The sequence below is a fragment of the Chelonia mydas genome, chromosome 3 (genome assembly GCF_015237465.2).
Source record: "Chelonia mydas isolate rCheMyd1 chromosome 3, rCheMyd1.pri.v2, whole genome shotgun sequence".
Classification (NCBI taxonomy): Eukaryota; Metazoa; Chordata; order Testudines; family Cheloniidae; genus Chelonia; species Chelonia mydas.
In genome coordinates, this window is record NC_057851.1 from 66,662,366 (window position 1) to 66,686,304 (window position 23,939).

At 40.8% G+C, this 23,939-nt stretch overlaps 1 protein-coding gene across 7 annotated transcripts in view; it reads left to right on the forward strand.

The window, feature by feature from the left end:
• ANKRD6 (ankyrin repeat domain 6) overlaps window positions 1-23,939 on the forward strand; it is a 160,598-nt gene that overhangs the window by 69,550 nt on the left and 67,109 nt on the right. For 2 of the 7 annotated variants that reach the window (XM_037894472.2, XM_037894470.2), the window contains exon 1: window positions 18,936-19,031. The exons of 4 other annotated variants lie outside the window; for them this stretch is intronic. The gene's annotated coding sequence lies outside the window, so the exon portion shown is untranslated. Of the gene's footprint in view, window positions 1-18,924; window positions 19,032-23,939 lie in introns of those variants that run through there. One more of the 7 variants, XM_037894474.2, reaches the window with a different exon arrangement.

Genomic DNA, 23,939 nt, shown 5'->3' on the forward strand with positions numbered 1-23,939 from the left:
ACAGGATGAGTGCCTGCTCCGTCCCATCACCAGGTCTGGAAACAAATGGCAAAGGTTTCAGGAAATCTGAAGAATTTAGGTAATACCAGAGCTGCTTGGACACTACGTTCTCAATTCTAGAACAGGAAAGTTGGAGACAAGGATATAATTGGCAAGATTATCAACATTAAGGGATGACTTATTGAGTCAGGAGCCCAGCAGTTGCTTGATTAAGAGTTGCTGACACTTTGTTAATGTGTCTCTTGGGAGAGCAGTCTCTTGCAATATTAGACCATTATTTCTGTGATAGATTTAGCTTGTGAAGGAGGGCATAGATCCAAATCAGTATGATGATTTGAAGTTCCCCAAGTTCTTCCAGAATTTAAGTGAGCAAAACTGCTGAAACTCACCTAAGATAAGACATTATATTTGTCCAGCCTACACAGAATTGTCCATGGAAACAGCCTATCAGGTCTGAATCTATCAGTCTGGTGTGCAAAGTAACAGAGATAGAAAAATTGTTATTGTGAGAGAGACTCAAAATAGTGCTTGGGCATCAAATATTTGCTTTGAGTATCTAAGTAATGATATAAGCTCCCAAATGTGGATATCAAACAAACTGGAAAGTTGTTTGCTCTCTCTTCTGTTGGGCTGATGGAGTGGGTGTGCTCGGTCTTTACAGTTCATAGGAAGAACTTTTTGAGCTGACAGAACACCCCTTCAGTTTGGTACTGGGAAAGAGACCCTATTACTCCTGCTTCCACCAACAGGGGTTTATCTAGGACTAGCATGGCTTAAACAAATTAATTTGTTTGGCAAGTTGGCCTTGTTAATGAAGAATCCACCCACTTAATTCCTTTTGGTCTTGGATAAACACTGTAGTAGAAATAGGATATTCCCCCCCACGGCCCAGCTTGTCAGCTCAGAAGGACAATGAATACTAAAGGCCAGTACACCGAGCCACAGGCTCTCATTTTGTTAGTATCATAAATGACTTCACTTTTAAGCAAGATGACTGCTTCAAGCACTGTTCAGTAATTATAATTGAAGAATTAAAAAGATTAACTTTAATTAAACTGTACTGCAAAAAAATTGATGTTTTCATTTTAAATGAGGTTAAGATCAAGAATAATTTAAAATGCACTTCTGTTCTGGGAAGTGGTAATGTAAAAATACCAGCCTTCTTTTTCCATAGACCTTGCTTTTTGCCTTTGTGTATATTCAGTGTCTTATCTTACATCACTCCTATTACCATTGCAGAACCAGCACAGCTGTGAAAAAATAAACTGGGTTCTGCTCTGGCTTATCAGCAACAGAATTGTTAGCTAAGTTCCAACTGCAGGGCCAAATTCAACTCCAGTGAAAAAGCAGCAGAGCTGCTGAAGTAGAACTGAGGGAAGGATTTGACCTACAGAGTATTTGCTACTGGTGGTTATGTATGAGCCAAAATAACACAGGTTGACTTTCAGGTTCTAGCTTGTACTTGCAGTTAAGAAAGTCATTAGAAAAGCCATCATTTTACTCTTAAATTGAGTGAATTTGAGAAGGACTAATTGGGATATTATAAATATTACTCTGATATTTTCACAGTCATATTTCAGAGTATAGTCACACTTTTTTAATGTATAGTGTGCAATGTATATCTCCCAATGTATAGTTATAATTTCCTAAATGTATTGAAGTTAGCAGTCTAGCTATTGATTATCATTTGATCACTTTTATGTGTGTATAAATTTACTTACGTTCATTCGGGAGGCAAAGTATGTGATTTCCAATAGGTAGATATAAATATCAATATGCTACAGTGGAAATTATACTAACTATAATCCTACTGTGGGGGGAGCCACATAATCAAGAAACTGACAAAAATAAAATGCAATTGCAATTAAGGTATATTATTACATTGCAAGACTTTGCTGTTAAAGGACTATTGTTTTGGTTTTTTTGTTTAAAAAAGACATTTTATTGTTTTACAGGCTCGTTATAGGTTGTCATGTTACATCAACCAGTAAGCGTAATTCCTTGGTCTCTATAGCACCCAGGAAATCAGCGTTACGTGGATTTTGTTTTCACAGCATACCAATTGTGTGTAAGTGAGTAGAAATAGTGCAGATATTCAGCTGAAAAACAAAACCAAAAACAAACTGTATCTAAACGCTTCCTGGTGGTGTTCAAAAAGCATGGAGGCTGCTGAAAGGATAAGTCTGCTTCTTTTCAAATTGTAGAAAATGACGATATACAGTCAGATTGTTGGGGAGAAATAACTACTGTATAATGGTATTCTAGTCATTTTTACTGAAGCAGAACATGTATAATGTGCTGTCACACAGAAATAAGTGAAGGAAAGAAGAGGGGGAAGAAAAATATTGCATTGTGTTACTTCTGTTAATAAGAACAGGAGACTAAACTGATCAGTTACATACAAAGACTCATAGTGTTAGGTGTTTCCCAGGACAGACAATTAAACAAAGAATTGCCTAGTTCTTAGCAGGGAAAGCTGAAGCTGTGGGAAATGTCAAAAGAAATGTAGGTCATATCCAGGATATGCTAATTATATTTTGTACTTTTTTAAAATGGAAAACCAAGCTCTACCTCCTTTTCCCAAATATTTCTATTACTTTTTGTATGCCTATCACATACATTTTTATAAAAAGAAAAGGAGTACTTGTGGCACCTTAGAGACTAACAAATTTATTTGAGCATAAGCTTTCGTGAGCTACAGCTCACTTCATGCATCCGATGAAGTAAGCTGTAGCTCACAAAAGCTTATGCTCAAATAAATTTGTTAGTCTCTAAGGTGCCACAAGTACTCCTTTTCTTTTTGCGAATACAGACTAACACGGCTGCTACTCTGAAACCATACATTTTTATGTGTTAGGTGATCCAAAATATTGCATTAGCATCATAAGGGTAGTATGATTTTAAGCCACAGTACTGCCATTTTTGGGAAAGTGAAGGTTTAGGAAGGGCTGTACTCTGGCACAGTATAGTATAGGCCACTATTTTCAAAATTGAGTGCCAGAACCGTCCTTAGGATTTATGGGGGCCCACGCAGTATTATTAAACTGGTGCCCCTGTGCCTGATGGCAGCCCTAGCTCGCAATCCGGCTGCGGGCGGGGGGGGGGGGGGTGAAGAGGGAGGCAGCAAAGGATAACAAAACGCCTGGCCCGCCTCACAGTGGCGGAGAGTCACGGTTCCCCTCAGAGACCCCCGTACCCTCGCCCTCACACAGAATGGATGTGCGGGAAGGTACCTAAAAGCACTAAACCTGGGAATAATAAAGGTCGGTCACAGGTTTTTTGATATGCCCTGAAGTTTGTCAGACATTTATTTGCAAAAACTTTGTAGTAAGGGCGAGTCAGCTGTCTTGCTGAATACAATATTAAATATTATGGAATACATGATGCAGCTCTTCTCTGTTTTACATTTTTTAATCAGTATTTCTGAGCTGATTTTATGTTTTAAATGTACTCTTAAACCTTCGTAAAGTAATCATTCCAGATTACTACATATTTAACTCACTGAAACAAAGACATTATTTTAAAATAATCAGTCACAGAGATTTAGTGTGTTCATAACAATGTTCATTGCTTTTAGAAAAAGGGAACAATAATTTACTTTGTGTGATCTCCATAACAATAGACAGGCTTATGAAATTTCACTAACTTTAAAAAATGTTTCCAAAGATTTTAGGCATAACAAAGGATTTTATATCTTACTAAGGTACTGATTTTGCTGCAGGGTTCTCTTAAAATTAGTTCATCAGATAGTCAGAAGTAAAGAAAGGGAAACTCTTTGTCAAGCTATCTGGAAGGAAAGGGGTGTTGTCCCTTAAAGGGACCTCTTCAATGGCAGTGGAGGGGGATGGGGGCGGGGGGTGAAGGGAGAAAGGGATGGGCAAAAAGACAGGAAGACTTTGGAAGCAAGTTTTTTTTACTATAGTAATTGAAATGTGTATTTTAGATAAGGGTGGTCTTTTGAAGGATTTATTTAAAAAAAACTATGTCTGAAGATTCAAGCATTTAAGGCTAAAGATGATTGTGCATCTAAAAAATCTATACCCGGATTTTATAATCTTCACCAACACACGAATGAAATATTTTTAAAGCAAATTTTAAACTAAGGTCCTGTAGACTGACATGTTTTGAGTAAATATTACAGTAATGCACAACTGTTTTTGTCAGTAAATTCAGAAACTGACAGTATATACCTGGGGTTTGGCAAATGCCTGTTAAATGGCTTCATTACCCCTTGAATAGCTCTTTAACAGTTTCAGTGTTGTGCTAATAGGGCTGGCAGGCTGGAGGCTTTTTTTAACTACTAGATCCCCTCCTGAGGAGGACTCACCAGGCTGCAGCAGCTAGCTGTGGGAGCCTCAGGAAGGGTCAGAACAGGGATAGGAAAGCCAGAAGGGGGGATACTAAGACCAAGTGATGCCCCAAATTTTCAGGTGCCCGCTGCGTATGTTGCGTATGCCTAAGGATGGCCCTGTTGAGTGCCTGAAGTTAGGTGTGTAAGTTTGAATTTAGGTTCCTAAATAAGTGGCTTGATTTTTCAGTAGTGCTGAATATCCAGTGGTTGGCATTGGCCTCAGTATATAATACTAGGACTAGGAATATATGTTGCACCATAAAGTAGATGGCATAAACAAATCAATATTCAGAAAATCCATTCTTAAATATTGTTCTCCATAACTTACCGTACTTAATGGGTAATATGAAGATGGAATACGCAATTTTTTATGGTAAAGGGCCAGAAGCTTAATTTAAAACCTCCAACATCGTATGAACAGGAGTTTGTAGCGTGACCATTCCAGGCCCCTGAACCTGCCAATATTCAAATTAGTTGCAAGAAGTTTTTTAAAACCCATCTCTTCCAGCCAATCAGAAGGAGCTCTCTGGAGAAAGACAGTATATAAATTGCATTCTCCCTCAGGACAGGGGAGATGCTGATAGGAGACAGAAGCCAGGGCCAAAAGGCTGAGCTCCAGCCAGAAAGAGTTGTGAACTGGTGCCCTTGGGTGGAGCAGACTGACAGAGGACTGTTGAATTATGATTATGAAGTTTATGTTGGGGACTCATTGAAGATTGTTTGGATTATGTGATTAAGGAGCCTGAGGTTTGTATGAACTTTATTTAATATTAAACTAGTGCTCGGTAGGGGTGCTGTGAAGCACAACAGACTGGGTATATCTAAACAGCAATGTAAGCCTAGGATTAGTGGGACTCGCGTCAGCTGACCCATGTCAGGGAACCCTGGGCTTGACCATTGCATTTTAACTAGGGCTGTCAAGCGATTAAAAAAATTAATTGGGATTAATTGCACTGTTAAACAATAATAGAATATCATTTATTTAACTATTTTTGGATGTTTTCTACATTTTCAAATATATTGATTTCAGTTACAACACAGAATACAAAGTGTACAGTGCTCGCTTTATATTTTTGATTACAAGTATTTGTACTGTAAAAATAAAAAAGAAATAGTATTTTTCAGTTCACCTAATACAAGTATTGTAGTGCAATCTCTTTATCATGAAAGTTGACTTTACAAATGTAGAATTATGTACAAAAAACATGCATTCAAAAATAAAATGTAAAATTTTAGAGCCTACAAGTCCACTCAGTCCTACTTCTTGTTAAGCCAATCACTCAGACAAACAAGTTTGCTTACATTTGCAGGACATAATGCTGCCCACTTCTTATTTACAATGTCACCTGAAAGTGAGAATAGGTGTACTCATGGTACTGTGTAGCCGGCGTGGCAAGAAATTTAAATGCCAGATGCGCTAAAGATTCATATATCCCTTCATGCTTCAACCACCATTCCAGGGAACATGCATCCATGCTGATGACGGGTTCTGCTTGTTAACAATCCAAAGCAGTGTGGACTGACGAATGTTCATTTTCATCATCTGAATCAGCAGAACGTTGATTTTCTTTTTTGGTTGTTTGGGTTCTCTAGTTTCCGAGTGTTGCTCTTTTAAGACTTTTGAAAGCATGTCCACACCTCGTCCCTCTCAGATTTTGGAAGGCACTTCAGAGTCTTAAACCTTGGGTCGAGTGCTGTCGCTATTTTTATAAATCTCACATTGGTACCTTCCTTGCATTTTGTCAAATCTGCAGTGAAAGTTCTTAAAATGAACAACATGTGCTGGGTCATCATCCGAGACTGCTATAACATGAAATATATGGCAGAATGCAGGTAAAACAGAGAGCAGGGGAATACAATTCTCCCCCCAAGAGTTCAGTCACAAATTTAATTAATGCATTATTTGTTAACGAGCTTCAGCAGCAAGGAAGCATGTCCTCTGGAATGATGGCCAAAGCATGAAACGGAATATGAATGTGTAGCATATCTGGCATGTAAATATCTTGCAATGCCGGCTACAAAAGTGCCATGCAAATGCCTGTTCTCACTTTCTGGTGATGTAAATAAGAAGAGGGCAGCATTATCTCCTGTAAATATAAACAGACTTGTTTGTCTTAGTGACTGGCTGAACAAGAAGTAGGACTGAGTAGACTTGTAGGCTCTGAAGTTTTACGTTGTTTTGTTCTTGAGTGTGGTTATGTAACAAAAATAAATCTACATTTGTAAGTTGCACTTTCACAACAAAGAGATTGCACTACAGTACTTGTATGAGGTCAATTGAAAAATACTATTTCTTTTGTTGATCATGTTTACAGTGCAAATATTTATAATAAATAATATACACTTTGATTTCAATTACGACACAGACTACAATGTATATGAAAATATAGAAAAACATCCAAAATATTTGATAAATTTCTATTGGTATTGTTTCAGTGTGATTAAAACTGTGATTAGTCATGATAAATTTTTTAAATCATGATTACTTTTTTTGTTAATTGTGTGAATTAACTGCAATTAATCAACCGCCCTAATTTTAACCCTAGGTTAAGGATTTTTCTGATCTGTGCTCAACCTAAGGCTCTTTGTCCACACTGCAGTGCACAGACCCAAGTCAAAGTAACTCTATCTCAGAGTGCCTAGCTCCTCACCCCCCAGTCCTCCCAATGTTGACACTCTAACCCTATGAATGTGTTGCACTATGGAAAAACTCTACCTAACTGTGATGGTGCTGTTGGTGGAACTCAGGTGCCCATAAGGAGCACATGATACATGAACTGCATAATTAGCTCCTTTGGTGGCTGTCTCAGTAGAATGGCTGCAGTTGGAGAAGGCTTTATACCGAAGTACCATCTCATCTGAGAATCGGGCTCTCCACCTCTAGGCTGAGTCACGTTGGCAGGAAAATGCCCATGTGCACCTGTTCTGAGGATAATTAGGACATCTGTCTCCAGGGCTGTCAAACTATTAAAATGAAACTTTGCAATTCTTAATTTTTAAAATGGGGTGTTCAATGAAGGTGTTTTTGTTTGTTTTTTTATTTTATTTTTGTTTGTTTGTTTTGAAGTTTGACATAAAAGGTAGATTTAGAGGAAAGACCCCCCCGACCCAGTGTGGGTGCTGCTGGTTGCAGAAGTGAAGTGTATCCCCAGGGCATGGGGTGCAATGTGTTACAGCACCCCCCATCCCGAGATCCCTTATCCCTGCCCCTGCTACTCCCTGGGAAGCAGGGATAAGTGATCCCCAGGAGACTGTGGTGAAGTTTTGGGGCTGGCTCCCACTCACCATCCTCAGTGCCTGCAGCCCGGGCGCCTCTGCTTATGCAGCCCCAGGGAGGGGCGCGAGCAAGGGCCAGAAAGTGGAGTGGAGACCAAGCAGCTGCCCTGAAGCGAGGGGCAGTGACAGAGCTCCTGGCTCAGCATGGCTGAGGGAGTGATGACCCCCAACGTCCTGGTGGCCGCATATCTCCTTTGCTCCCTGCTCTGGGCAAGCTCCATGCAGCAGCGAGGAGGCGCTGGAGTAGGAGAAGCAAGAGCATCCACAGCAAGAGAAGCAGGAACAGTGGTAATGGTGCTTCTGGCCGCTGCGCTGTCTGCCTGCAGTGTTGCTCCTCTCTTGCCAGGATCTCTGGGATACATCTGGAGGACTTCTGGGACCCGAGTCAAGCCAGGACCACGTTCACACAGGAAAGCCACAGGGCTCATGCCTTAAGCCCCAGCTTAACATGAGCTCAGACCCTCCAGTCCTTCAGGGTCTGAGACCTTAGGTCCAAGCCCTAGGTTAGCCCAATTGGTGTGTGGATGCAGGGGGGCGGGGGTTGGCCTTACATTGCTGTGTAGACATGCCCTGAGTGGAGTGCTTAAAGGGCCTGCAAGAGGAGGCTAACAGGATGCCTGTAAAGTGACCCTGGCCATGAGAAAGTCCTTGGGTAGTGACCACCCTGCTACAAGCACTCTGCTGGCTTTAAGAGCCATAATTTAGCTCTCTAATTATAAAGTGTTCTGTACATTACAATGCTGTACACTGGTCCACTTAAATAGCGTTACAATTTTAGTTAACTAGCGTTACCATGGTGTTGCCTATAGTTAGGAGATGGCACACCGTGGGGATTCAACTTACTTGCAAGTGGCAATTGGAACAATTTTTATGGTAACCATTAAACAGAAATAATTCTGGTTTAATGGTGTTCTACTGCAACTTAACTGACTTGGGGTTTTTTACCCATCATGTTTTGTATTTGTTTAGCATCAACGTTGTTCTCATCATTGTACAAACTCATGGACAATGGGCCCGACCCTCAGCTGGTGTTAATCAGCAAAACATGCTGCTACACTGATTTATACCAGCTATGGATCTGGGCCAGTACTTTGAGTGTTTTCTTCAATTCAGGAGTCAGAAAATTGAGAGAAATGGGCATATATCCTAGAAGATTCATTTTCCCTTGCATCTATAACTTCTTTGGTGACTGAATTGGGGCACATAAGAAGGGACTGGAAGACATTATCTAACAATATAATTGAGATGTCTGCTGGATGAATAGGCTTCCATTAGGAACTGCAATGTTTTTGGTATTGTTACAGACATTTGACAGACATTGCTGTGGTGTGAGGTTCTTACGCAGTCATACTTCATCACTTGTCTATAAGAAAAAGAGTAGCTGTAGAAGTAACATCAATCAGGATGCCAAGAACACTTTGTACAAAACAAGTAAGACAATGAAACCTGCTGATAGAGATATGGAGTGTTTGCTAAGAGCCACTGTAGTCTAGGGATTGAGCATGGGTCTCAGAGTCAGGAATTCTTGGCCTAACCTAAAATGATTTTCATTAGGACATTCAAAGGCATTTTTAAAAAAGGACTGTCCGTTTGCCAAATTTCAGCTATTGAGGCCTAGTTGTTTGGCACTAGAGCTGTTTGAGATTTTTTTTTATTATTGGGAAAGAGTATTTTTTCCTGCCTTCCTCATATGCAAAAATGTTTTTGTACAAACTTTTTTAAAAAAATCATCCCTTGAGTGAAGACCAGTCCTGCAAAACTGCAGCCCAAGAGGTAAAAGTTTCATAATGTTACAAACAACTGAAAACAAGGGAGTATAGTGGGAACAGTGAGGCAGCATTAACTATAGCTGTCACTAGGACTCTTTTCATAATATGTATTACATATATATTTACCAGAGGGATGCAACTTTATTTGATGACCATGAATGAAAAGCATTACTTTTGGGCAAAGTATTAAGAAATTACATATTTTTATGATGTATTTAAATATGTTGATTTTTTTTGGCTTGTTTTAATGAAATAGGTGAACAGCTTTTCAAATATGAAAGTGTTTGTGGGTTTACCTATATTTTGTTGGGTCATTAAAAGTGACATACATATGCCAGTGTCAGAAAAAGAATTACATCAAAGAACTAGAGATAAATCTGAAAAGAATCAACCAAAAACCTCATTACTCTTTGTATTTATTCTTTGTACCTCTCGCAAAGATATGCTGGATCCTTTGAAAAACCAGAATGTTGTGTCCCGACTCCCGGCATGAGAGACCATAAAATTGTTGACTGACCGAAGTGACACCTGAAGCTGAACTCAAGGACATTGCTCAGTCTGTTTGAATGTGACAGTTTTTGAAAGCTGCATCTGATCAATTCCAGTATTTTCAGGGGATGTTCTAGGCATCAGTGGACTGAACCCGATTGATTTTTGTGAAGATCAGAAAATGAGGAAAGACTGATTTCCACTTAACTCACCATTTGGTTATTCAGAATACAGTGGTTCAGATTAGGGTGCCAGAGAGTTTCCTCTGCTTGCAGTACTCAGTGGGCAGTCTGTGGGCCAGATCCTAATGGAAATCAAGCTTCTGGGAGCCACTTGACCCCAGCCCACTTGGCTGGCCTCCCCAGGCAGCCCCTCATTCTCATTCTGATGAATTCCTCCAGCCATGTCTTTGTCCACCCTGGCCAGGCACCTAGTGTCCCCCTGGCCAGGCCCCTCTTCACCCCCGCTCCACTCCAGGCAGATCCCTCACCTTCTACCCCTGTATTCTGCCTGACCAAATGGGCATTCAGGGCGGGGGGTCAGGGGCCTGGCTGAGTATGCAGCATGGCCTATGTAAGCAGCAAGTCTTTATGCTTATCCAAAAAATGTGCTGGATTCTTTGAAGAGCCAGAGAGATTTGTTCCCTGCCTCAGAGAGTACAAAAATCTAGGTTAAGAGAGACAAAAAGTTATAATAAGTATAAACACAAGACAGTGGAAGTGACAACAGGACAGCAACATGTACACATGATGATGCCATAACTTAGATTAGAGATGCATTTCTTAATAGCCCCCCAAAAATGGTTCAGAAAGACCCAAATCTTCCCTAAACTGTAGCTACTTAAGCCCTGTGACCCAGTGTCTCTATCTGTAAACAGTAAAAGAACCAAGCACTCAGCAGCTCCCATTACTTAGCACTTTCAAAAACCAGCAAAAACAACGAGGAGTCTTTGTGGCACCTTAGAGACTAACAAATTTATTTGGGCATAAGCTTTCGTGGGATAAAACCCACTTCATCAGATGCATGGAGTGAAAAATACAGTAGGCAGGGATAAATATACAGCACATGAAAAGATGGGAGTTGCCTTACCAAGTGTGGGGGTCAGTGCTAACAAGGCCAATTCAATCAGGGTAGATGTGGCCCATTCCCAACTATTGACAAGAAGGGGTGAGTATCAACAGAGGGAAAATTACTTTTTGTATTGCTAATAAGGCCAATTTAATCAGCGTGGATGTGGCCCAGTAATTTTCCCTCTGTTGATATTCACCCCTTCTTGTCAACTGTTGGGAATGGGCCACATCCACCCTGACTGAATTAGCCTTGTTAGCACTGACCCCCCCACTTGGTAAGGCAACTCCATCTTTTCATGTGCTGTATATTTATACCTGCCTACTATATTTTTCACTCCATGCATCTGATGAAGTGGGTTTTAGCCCACGAAAGCTTATGCCCAAATAAATTTATTAGTCTTTAAGGTGCCACAAGGACTTTAATTGTTTTTGCTGATACAGACTAACACAGCTACCCCTCTGAAACCTTTCAAAAACCAGGTTATTTACTTAGGAACCTAACTGTCAGCTCTCCCTATTTTGGAAAAACTTGGTTCAAACTTGTATTTTTAGGTGGGCGGCAGTTGTAAAAACCTCAGAAGGAAATGATTGATTGTTTTTTCACATACATATTCAGCAAGTCATACACTGCAAAAAGCCCAGGTGTTAAATTTCCTGTTACTCCTCTGTTTGCTGTGACAGTCCATTTGTAATGTGCTCCTGATCATACTTATGCAGTTTGTCATGCTACAGTACAGTGACTTATGACTGCTGTTGGCAAAGAAAAGATTAAAGTCAGGAATCAGCTTGCAGGCTATACATTTCAGCAGTGTATATCCCACTCATCTCTGATCATGGGGTGTGCTGCAAGGTATGTTTTGTAAAATGTTCAGAAGCAGAAACTGACAGATCCTGAAGCTTTGTGTGTTGTCTCAGTGGAGATAAGTAAAGAGCGACTTAGTCTATGGTCATTTTTGTCTAATTCATAAAAATGAAGTGACATGTTTATTTTGTTTTCAGATGTGTAAAATTCTTGGTTCTCAGAGGGTATAATTTCTATGTAAATGTAGACTTCGAAGAATTGTGGCTTTGATGTTGAGAGAATTACTGTAATTTGTAAAGAAAACTGTTGAAAGAGAACCCTGGTGGCTTAGATGGAACATGGTGCGGAGAGGCGCTGGTGATCTAGGTTTGGGAATGGCCTTTGATCTTTTGCCTTGTGGCTGTTAAAGCTCAGGTGTGCCACAGACTAAGTGAATGTGCTGGCTGCTTACTCACCATGCTTAATGAACTAGCAGCTCTAGCCAAATGATCCCTGGAGTCAGGGCCGTTTTTAGGATTTATGGTGCCCTAGGCGGGATTATTAAACTGGTGCCCCTATGCCTGACTTGCTCTTAGCAACACAAACATAAGCTTACAGTACTGGAAAACTTGCCACATGCACTTTATTAAAAACAGTTTAACTAAATTAAGGACACTGTAATGCTGATGGACTAGCACTAAAGAAAAAAATCTGATTTATTGACAGAATGATGCAAATATATTTTTTTAAATTTGTCAACATTTTATTGGAAATTTCTATGAAGAGGTATTGAAACAAGGATTTGTTTTTAATTAAAAGTGATCTTTCTGGCTTTTTTGGCTGCAAAATCAGTAATAATGTCATCGTATGACAAAGACAAAGTGATGTCTTGTTCGCTTGCAAGAATAGCAAGACCAGTCAATCGTTCCTGACTCATAGAATGGAGATAGTTTTTAATGAGCTTTAGTTTTGAGAAACTCCGTTCTCCTGATGCTACTGTTACAGGAATTGTCTGTAGAATATGAGTGGCAATGTACACATTAGGATATATGTCAACAAGTTTGCTGATATGAATAAACTGTACAATGTCCATCACCGATTTTGCATGTGGCAACATTGATGACAATGTACTCAATTCTTCATACAGTTCAAGTCCATTTAAATCAAAACTATCACCGTGCTTCAGGAGGCTCTGTAGTTCTTGCACTTCGTTATTTGCTGCTCTTGTTTTCCTATTTCATTGAATTTAGTTATGTCATACAAAAATCCAAACTGTTCGTGGTGTGCTCGTAAGGTATTAAACCTTTCTTCAACGGCAAATATTGCTTTATCAATCACAACATTAAAAAATTCAACCTCAAATTTCTTTTCTGGATCGTCTATGGGCTCATCTGTGCCTTCATATTCTGCTTGCCGTTTTTGCCTTGAAACTTGTTTCACGTTCGGACATGGAAATTTTGGTTCTACACCGAGTGCCTGTGCAAGCTCTCTTGCTGTAACCTGTGCTTCTTTGAATCCATTTTCTCTGTATTTCACTAAAGTCTTGTGTGTTGTTTTAGTAAGGTAAGTGTTGAATCAAGCTGCATCATTGGACTCTGCATTATTTTGCTTACACTTGAGATTTTAACAAGAATGTCATACCAGATTACGACAGACATTAGAAACTTGAAGCTGGATATTTCAGAGGCCAATGACTGTGCTTCACTTTTAGCTTTTGGATCCCTGGCTTCCTCCGAAATAGCAATTAGTGCTTCGTAAACTTCCTGAGATTGGTTTCAGAGTAGCAGCCGTGTTAGTCTGTATCCGTAAAAAGAAAAGGAGTACTCGTGGCACTTTAGAGAGTAACAAATTTATTAGAGCATAAGCTTTCGTGAGCTACAGCTCACTTCATCGGATGTGTACAATGGAAAATATAGTGGGGAGATTTTATATACACACAACATGAAACAATGGGTGTTACCATACAGACTGTAACGAGTGATCAAGAAAGGTGAGCTGTTACCAGCAGGAGAGCATCTTTTACATGATGGCATATGCGCATCTACCAATGTGATATATGCCATCATGTGCCAGCAATGTCCCTCTGCCATGTACATTGGCCAAACTGGACAGTCTCTACGTAAAAGAATAAATGGACAGAAATCGGACATCAAGAATTATAACATTCAAAAACTAGTTGGAGAACACTTCAATCTCTCTGGTCACTCGATTACAGACCTAAAAGTGGCAATTCTTCAACAAAAAAAAAGTCAAAAACAGACTCCAAGGAGAGACTGCTGAATTGGAATTAATTTGCAAACTGGATACAATTAATTTAGGCTTGAATAAAGACTGGGAGTGGATGTGTCATTACACAAAGAAAGTGAAACTTTTTCCCCATGTTTATTTCCCCCCCTACTGTTCCTCACACGTTCTTGTCAACTGCTGGAAATGGCCCACCTTGATTATCACTACAAAAGGTTTCTCCCCCCCCCCCCCCCCCCCCCCCGGTAATAGCTCACCTTACCTGATCACTCTTGTTACTGTGTGTCTGGTAACACCCATTGTTTCATGTTCTCTGTGTATATAAAATCTGCCCACTGTATTTTCCTCAAATTTTGCTCAAATAAATGTTAATCTCTAAGGTGCCACAAGTATTCCTTTTCTTTTTCCTGAGATTGATATCTCAGTGTTTTTGCACTTTCTACTCTGCTTTCCCAGCGTGTCTCAGATAGAGGATTAACGGTAATACCATTGACATGTGCTTTGAATATTTGCCATTGTTGAGTGGAAGCTGAAAAGAGCATGTAAATGCGTTGCAACAAACCAAAAAAATAAATAGCTTCTATGGAAGACTTGGCTATATCACACAAAATGAAATTAAGGCTGTGGCATGCACACGGAACAAAAAAGGCTAGTGGATTTTCTGCCAGCAATCTAGCTTGCATGCCAGAAATGCATCCTCTCATATTGGCACCATTATCCTAGTCTTGTCCTCTAATGTTCATTACTGACAATCCCATTTGTTTTAGTTCATCAAGGAGAGCTTGAAGAAGTCCAAAACCTGTAGCGTCCTCTACTTCTAAAAATGTGATAAATGATTTCTTAACTGTAATCTGTGCTGAATCACTAACGTCAACAAATCTCACTACTAACGACATCTGTTCTTGATGACTTATGTCCGGAGTGCAATCTAGAATTACGGCGAAATATTTTGCCAAAGTAACCAATGAAACAATTTTGTCTCTCACTTTATCACCCATTAGCATGATCAGTTCATTTTGAATTCTTGGTCCCAAATAGTGGTCATGTATTTCATTTTAGTTACTCTTCGGAGATGTTCACTCATCACTGTGTCAGATTTTCCCAGCAGTTGTACAGGGCCCATAAAATTGCCATTTTTGGGCTGGAATAATTTCTCAATGCTTCCTCTAAAAGCAAGATTGTTTGTTTTGTTGATAGATATTCAGCAATAGATAATAGATGTTCAAGAACACAACGCCAGTGCTGCTTCTGTGACTCCAGCAATCTTTAATTTTGGGCATCAAGAGTTGTCTGATTTTTTTTTAACCTTACACTCAGCTCACACCATTTGTGCATACTTTCAATGTGGTGGTGTGCCTTTTCATGTTGCGGTAATATGTGACTAAGATTTTTCCAATCATTAATATCCCTGGTTGCTATCTTAAAATTGCAACTATTGAAAAGCTTACCTGGGAAACAAATATAGCATCCTTGCATTTAGAGTACACAAGCCACCATCTGCTGACAATTTCACCATTAGAAAATCTTTTATAGTAATTGTTTTCTGTGAATTTCCTACCTCTAATGTCTTTAGGATATTCAAGACCTTTTATTCTCCCAGGGCCTTTCTCAAGTATAATGGCAAGGAATTTGTTGTTTAAAGATTGTGGCTATGTGCCAATGTCATCTATATCCCATGCTAGTACAGTTTCAACTGTTGTAATTTCTTGTTTTGTGACTGCATCTGTTTCAAATGATTGTTCTGTGTGTTGTTGCGTTTCTTGAGCTTCGTCTGCATAAAAATTTTCTTCGGCAGTTACCTGACGATCTTGATCAACTTTGTTGTTTTCATGACTTACAAACTTAAGTATAAAGAAAAGGAGTACTTGTGGCACCTTAGAGACTAACCAATTTATTTGAGCATGAGCTTTCGTGAGCTACAGCTCACTTCATCGGATGCATACTGTGGAAACTGCAGAAGACATTATATACACAGAGACCATGAAACAATACCTCCTCCCACCCCACTCTCCTGCTGGTAATAGCTTATCTAAAGTGATCATCAAGTTGGGCCATTTCCAGCACAAATCCAGGTTTTCTCACCCTCCGCCCCCCCCCCCCCCCCAAACTCACTCTCCTGCTGGTAATAGCCCATCCAAAGTGACCACTCTCTTCACATTGTGTATGATAATCCAGGTGGGCCATTTCCTGCAGGAATCCAGGTTCTCTCACCCCCTCAGCCCCCTCCAAAAACCACACACACAAACTCACTCTCCTGCTGGTAATAGCCTATCCAAAGTGACCACTCTCCTTACAACGTGCATGAAAATCAAGGTGGGCCATTTCCAGCACAAATACAGGTTTTCTCACCCCCCCACCCCTTCCCCCCCCCAAAAAAAAACACACATACACACAAACTCACTCTCCTGCTGGTAATAGCTTATCCAAAGTGACCACTCTCCCTACAATGTGCATGATAATCAAGGTGGGCCATTTCCAGCACAAATCCAGGTTTTCTCACCCCCCCCCCGCACACACACACTCACTCTCCTGCTGGCAATAGCTCATCCAAACTGACCACTCTCCCCACAATGTGCATGATAATCAAGGTGGGCCATTTCCAGCATAAATTCAAGTTTAACCACAACGTTTGGGGGAGTGGGGGGGTAGGAAAAAAAAAGGGGGGGGGTGAGAAAACCTGTATTTGTGCTGGAAATGGCCCACCTTGATTATCATACACATTGTGAAGAGAGTGGTCACTTTGGATGGGCTATTACCAGCAGGAGAGTGAGTTTGGGGGGGGGGGGGGGGCGGAGGGTGAGAAAACCTGGATTTGTGCTGGAAATGGCCCAACTTGATGATCACTTTAGATAAGCTATTACCAGCAGGAAAGTGGGGTGGGAGGAGGTATTGTTTCATGGTCTCTGTGTATATAATGTCTTCTGCAGTTTCCACAGTATGCATCCGATGAAGTGAGCTGTAGCTCACGAAAGCTCATGCTCAAATAAATTGGTTAGTCTCTAAGGTGCCACAAGTACTCCTTTTCTTTTTGCGAATACAGACTAACACGGCTGTTACTCTGAAACTTAAGTATAGAACCCTTCTGAGCTTGTATAGCTAATCCTCTTTCATCTTTCCATTTTCTTTTTTGTGACCTGGAAAGTTGTTTTCAACACGACATAACTTATAAGAGTGTTTTTAAAGAAATAACTGTTTAAATTATCAGAAATATTATTTAAAATAACTAATATAGGATAGTCATGAGCCTGTGACCGTGAGCTAGTGTGAAGACACCTCACAAGGCACTCTACCCTGACTGAGACACAGTAGAGTTGGAAACCCATGTCATTTTTACAAAGCCACGTTTTAGTTTTAAATGTATAGTGGGCATCAGTCTTAATGTTAGTTACAACTCTATATCAACCTTATACTGTAAATAGATCAATGGCATTATCCAGTTTAATAAGCTGGGTTTCCAAACAGTGGCAAAATATAACCCTAGTTTTACTCCTAGGTAAAGCAGAAAGTGACCAAAATGAAGTCAGCACAGAATCATCTCATCTAGATTAAGGCAGCACAGAACTGTTACAGAAGTCCTATTGTGCCTTATTTTTGTTTGGAAAGACATTAGCAATAGCAGCTCATTTTGGGCACTGCCAGAAATACATGATAAATCACTGCCTCTAAAGTTCCATCAAAAACTGACATTTTCACAGCTCTCGCATGATCTGCTGCACAGATTCTTCACAAGGAAGTATCCCTGGCCTTTTTAACTCATATTAACTGTGTATTTACTTTATGAAAGTTGGACAAAACATTGTGAAAATGTAAGACATTGGCTGCCCAACCTCTGGGCTGGCAAAAGCTATACTGACTCACTGGGGGGAAAAAGCAAGAGACTCTTAGTACAACATATGGTCACTCTATACACTAGTAAGGAGGTGAGCATATTACAATTGTTGGAGGGCTCTATTTAGCAGTAACAGGGCTATTGTAAAGCCAGTCAACATTTTTTGTTTCTCTGATGAAAACTGGCCCACTTCCTGCCCCAAACCAAACTTGTCACAAATAATTGTCAACAACTTAATTTTCTGTTTTTGGCTAAAATACTGATTTTTTTAAAAAAAAATAAATTTGAAATTGGATTCAGGATTGTTAGCAAGCATTTTTGGCAAACAAAGTTGTTAAATGACAATCTAAATGGCAACACAGTACTGCTTTCATCTTTGGCTCACTCACCCCCCCCCCCCCCCCCCCCAGCCTGCTGGTCCAACAGCTGCAGTAGAGGAGGAGGAGATAGATGGAAAACTGCAGTACCTCAAAATCCACCTCTTGGGGTGCAGAGTGGCAACAGCAGCAGCAAACCCTCAGGTCTGATCACACACCAATGGGCACCACCAGCAGTCCAACGGAACATGGTGAAGTTAGCACAGCATCTGATCTCAGGGACGGGGCACCCACGGAGCCTCAGCAGCTCCCCCTCCCCCGGATGAGATGGATCGCTGCCAGCCCCGGGGGAGAGATGCGCTCCCCAGCTAGGGCGACCAGATGTCCTGTTTTTATAGGGCCAGTCCCGATATTTGGGGCTTTGTCTTATATAGGCACCAATTACCCCCACCTAGGGTGACCGGGTAGCAAGTGTGAAAAATCAGGACGGGGAGAGGGGTAATAGGAGCCTATATAAGAAAAAGATCCAAAAATTGGGACTGTCCCTATAAAAGTGGGACATCTGGTCACTCTACCCCAACCCCCATCCTGATTTTTCACACATGCTAATGATGCTATCTGGCCTAGCCAGCTGCCTGTGACCATTCCAATCCTGGCTGGCTGCCAAGGAAGTGAGTTACTTTCACTTTCATTCCTCAGCAGCCAGTCAGCGCCCGCCCCCTTCCCCTCACCCAACCCAGGCCTGCCAGAGAGGAGGGGGGAGAGAGGGGTGCTCCATGGGGGGGCAAATGGGGGGCGCTTTTTGTGGGTGGGGGAGAAGAATGGATGTTATGGGGGGCAACAAAGGATACTGCAGCCGCCGAGCCTGCCTCACCTCACACCGGGGGAGAGAGTTATACTCGCAGGTGAGTTCCTCTTTCCCCCTTCCCTATCCTCTCCCCTTCCCAGAGACCCCAGCAGCCAATCTCCTCCCTCAGACTGTGCTGCATTCTATTTTTTCAGGATTTTGTTCACAAACTGTCATCAGATTAGGCCAGTTCTTGACGTAGTGCTCAAAACAGTCCACTGTTGAGTTCCATCGCATGTCTTGTGGGAGAGTTAGCTTGGTTCCTCCCACTTTTTTCAGAGCAGCTGCCGCAAAGTGGTTTTACGGAAGAATTTTGCAATTTCAACAACATTAACCTTTATTTCTGGAACACTGAAGTCTCTGGCTAGGAGATGCATCAAATGAGCACTGCAACAGTATGTTATTAGCTTGGCAATGTCTTCACTCTCTTCTAAATAATTTCTTCTCATCTTGGATGCATTTGCACCATTGTCTGACCAAGCTGTGTACTGGATATTTGAATTTTTTTTCACAGTTTGTTATAGCTTTTACTGCTACTTCTTGTACGTGTTCTGCTGTGTGTGCATTTCCTGATCTATCAATTGTTTCTGTAAGGAAGACATTCCCTTCTTCTGTTGTAACAGAAGCACATACAACAGGATCATTGTGGACACTGCCCCACCCATCAAGACTCAGGTTTACAATTTCACCCTCTAGACCTTTTGCAACACTGCTCAATTTCTCTTTCATACACTTTATCCAGCAATTTGCCTGAGACATCTGTTCCATTGGGTGACGGTATCCTGGTCTTAATGACTGAACCATGTTAATGAAGTGTGGGTTCTCAATCAAATGGAAAGGAGAGTTTGTTCCATAAACAAACCGGGCATTTTTTTCATCAATTACCCTTTTTTGTCATCTGCTGGTTCTTATCACAAACTTATCTATGGTTGTTTCTGAATGATGGAGATCTTTTTTTCTTTTTGCTACAGGTGATACAGTGTGGCTATTTGACATACATGATGTGACTGAAACACTATCATTGGCAGGTAACTCTGAAACTATAGAAAATGATGGTCATCTTCAAGGTGGATAGTCTTCAGAATCCTATATGTTGAGGATGGATTCTCCTAAACAAAATAAGTCAATGCAGTTATTTAATTATTATTACCATACTGCTCATTTAGTATTACTCATTGCATTCACTGACACTTGGTACTACTTCAAAGGTGAAATTGTAAAAGGAAGATCTGCCTATTTCAGCTATTTATTTTTTTTCACAACTGCATCTAAACTGATAGTGCCATAGAGTAACGACTATATTTGTTGTTCAAACATGAGACTTCAAGAATAGTCCAGAAGGAAGACAGGCAGTCCTTAAGAAAGAATTATGAAATAAAGTTTACCAACTTGAAGATCCTGCATGTTCAGACATGTTCCTTTTATCATCTTCAGCACAGCTTCCTCCTGGGAAGGAACACGTCTCATGATGTTGTTTCATTCGAGCAATCAGGCCTTGCATTTTTTTGCATCCCTGTCTTACCCACAGGTAGAGGAACTTCATTAAAATATTCCCAAACTGGGTCTCTTTTACAGCCTGCTGCCATTATAGGTTTTCCCTTCTCGTGAGAGAATGGTATGGTAGATCTCAAATCAATGAAGGCTACACTCAGAAAGACCTCAAGACTTCTGGAATATGCTGCTCAAACAGTTTCCCTTTTGTTTCTACTTCCTGTCCCGCCCTTCTCACATTTATCTCCTGACTTGTTCTGCTTGTCCAGATCTATTCCGCCCCCAACAATCTTCTATCCATTGAACTTTTTGAAACTTTGCACTTAAAGAGAGGTAAGGGATTGAGACTGTGTACACAAATTTGCAAAGGGCCAATAGGGTTGAGGTCTGTTATTTGTCACCGCTATATATTATTTATTTATTTATTGAAAAACATTTTTGCTCTTAACAAGCATGTTATCTCTGGAGACACAAATCCACACTTTGAGAACTGCAAAACTAAGCATCTCTGATGGTATCTTCTAGACTGAAGACTTCTATCCCAGTGGGTAGATAGAAAGATGAACTTAAATAATCTATACAGAAGCCCCTGGAACCACATCAGATTGGGTCCCTAATCCATAAACTATTGGAACTCATTTACAAAACTTTTTTTAAACATTACATTACTATATTGTCTCATACTATAGAATTAGAATTTATAATCCCTATTCCATAATGGGATATCTTTGAGCTATAATGTATCTTAATTAAAACTATCTTGAGAGAGGTTTTTTTCCTCAAAAAGCATTTTATCAAAAAAAAAATCCAATTTTTTTTGTTTAAAAAAAATCATAGATTTTTATGCACCCTGCCAAAAAGAAGTACTATTCCTAGAAAAGCAACTCTTTAAATAACATATTATTTATGCTGATCCAGTTAGGAGTCTAGCTGTATATTAAGTTTTGATGGGTGTACCAACATTCATGGTAAAGGAAGTGGGAGGTGTTGGACCATTGAAAACAGACACAGCAATACACAAAAGTAACAAATATAAATGATCAGTTTGGCCAGCATGGTTTCCCTAATAGATGCTGCACTCCTAGGGGTAGAGGTAGAGTATTTTTACTGAGAACAATGAAAGGCTGGAGAAGATTCCTATCAGTTGTGGCATATTCTCTGTGTGTGTGTATACATATATATATATACACACACACACACGTTACAAGAAGCTGTAAACCACTTTGAGTCCATTTAATTTGCTTAGTCCTTGCATATAAAAGCCACTATTGGCCTGTATTTCCTTGGAAATTGTTTCTTTTAAAGCGGTGTGTAAAGCTGCACACTTCATTTCATTTAAAGAGAGGTAAGGAATAGGATTTTTTTGTTCAAGATCTAGAAGACTTGTCAGGCTAGAAATTGATTTATTGCTGATAGTACAGGGCATTAGGTACAGAATGAGCTGTGGAATACCTACTAGTTTTGTTTTATCTGTATTTTCTTTTGGTTTTTCTCATCCACCAGCTTTCTTTGTTGTTTGAAGGGTGTTTAGGGAAAGGTAAATGCAATCTTTACTGTCTCTCTTTACTGTAAACTTTTTGGGGGAAATGGGGCGAGGGGAATGCAAATATAATGGGTAAGGTAGAGACTAGAAACATTAGTGAAGCCTCCTCTGAGGAGTATGTGTGAGTCTTGGAAGCTGAGATCAGTATTTTATTACCTAAGTTGCACAACAAATTTCTCGATCATAGCCACTGGGCAGATGTCATCTGAAAGCAAGTAGGCAAACCTATAATCCCTTCCCCTGAGCTTCCTAGTGTTTGAAAATGTGCAAAATGTCACAGCCCCATGATTCCCAAGAAGATGAATCCCCAGAATCACCTACAGAACTTGCCTATTCTACTTACTTTCAGATACTAAAAAGAAATTGTTACCTGACAAGTAACTGTGTCCTGCAGATATGCCTAGGGTGACTAGGTGAACACCCAGTCGAAAAGGAATCCTGATGGCTCCGGTCAGCACCACTGACCACGTGTGCCTTTCTGTGGTTGTGCTCTATGGATTTGTATTTGGGCTTCGGGAGTGGGCCTTTATTGGACCCATTGCAGCTGTGATAACATGTGGTCCTAATTCGACACATAAAATTACAATAACTTTAGTGAACAATAAAAAATGGAGCTGGTTATGAAAAATGGGGAAGAGGGGAGGGAAAGAATCGTGAAAACCTTTGTGAAATTTCATTTTTTTTTTAAGTTACCCTTTTTGACTATTTTGCTTCCAGCTCTAGCACCCTGTAATAAATAAAACCTGAACTTCGCATAATACGGCTGTCAAAACAATAAATATACCTGTTTGGGCCTTGCAATGAAAATGAGCACGTGAGAGAGGGTGGGGGAGAGCAAGCGACAGAGGGAAGGGGGATGGAGTGAACGGAGGTGGGGCCTCAGGCTGGGCAGGGCCTCGGGGAAGGGGCGGGGCACTGGGCAGGGCAAGGGTGTTCAGTTTTCTGAAATTAGAAAGTTTGCAGCCCTAGATATGCCCCTGTGACGTTTCCCTCTGGTGTTATCTGGACCGGTGATCTGCTAGGTCACTCCAATCCTTGACTCTGGGAGCCAGCCTTACCCTGCTCTGCTGTGAGAACTCCCACTCCTGGGCTGTTCACGCACAGCCTCTAGCATGTAAGCTGCCCCTTGGATTGTGTAACCGAATGACACTAGCCAATATCTCTGGTTCCAGACACAACCTTAGGAACCTCCATCTTGCAGTGTCCAGGTATGCCCACTGGATGCTGCAGGCTTATATGAGTTCGTGAATTTAACAAAGAAATTGATATGTACCAGGCTTGTTATCCCCAGGGGAGTCTCTGACACACTTCAAACCAAACGCACTGCTTCAGATAGAATAAACAAACAGATGTGTTAACTATAAAGATAAATATTAAGTGATTATAAATCAAAGCATAACAAGTCAGATTTAGTCAAATGAAATTAAAGCAAAACGCATTCTAAGCTGATCTTAACGCTTTCAATGCCCTTACAAACTTAGATGCTTCTCATCACAGGCTGGCTGGTTGCCCTTCAAGCAGGCTTGCCCCTTTGATCAGCGCTTCAGTCGCTTGGTGGTGTTGTCTGTAGATGGAGGTCGAAGAGAGAGAGAGAGAGCATGGCAAATGTCTCTCCCTTCCATCATGTCCTTTCTTCCCTCCTGGCTTTGCCACCCCCCTCACCCCTTTAGAGTCAGGTGAGCATTACCTCATTGCAGTCCCAAACTGACCAAAGGAAGGGGCGTGACTCACTCGAGAGTCCAACCGGTCCTTTGTTGTTGCCTAGGCCAGTGTCCTTTCTTCCTGTGAGGCTGGGCTGGGTTTGTCCCATACATGCCCTGATGAGGTGTGAACTGCTGCTCTGCTCTTGGAGAGTTTTTGCCTGGACTTGCTTTAAGCCATGAGGATACCTTTTCAGCCTCATAACTATATACATGAAATTATAACCTATAA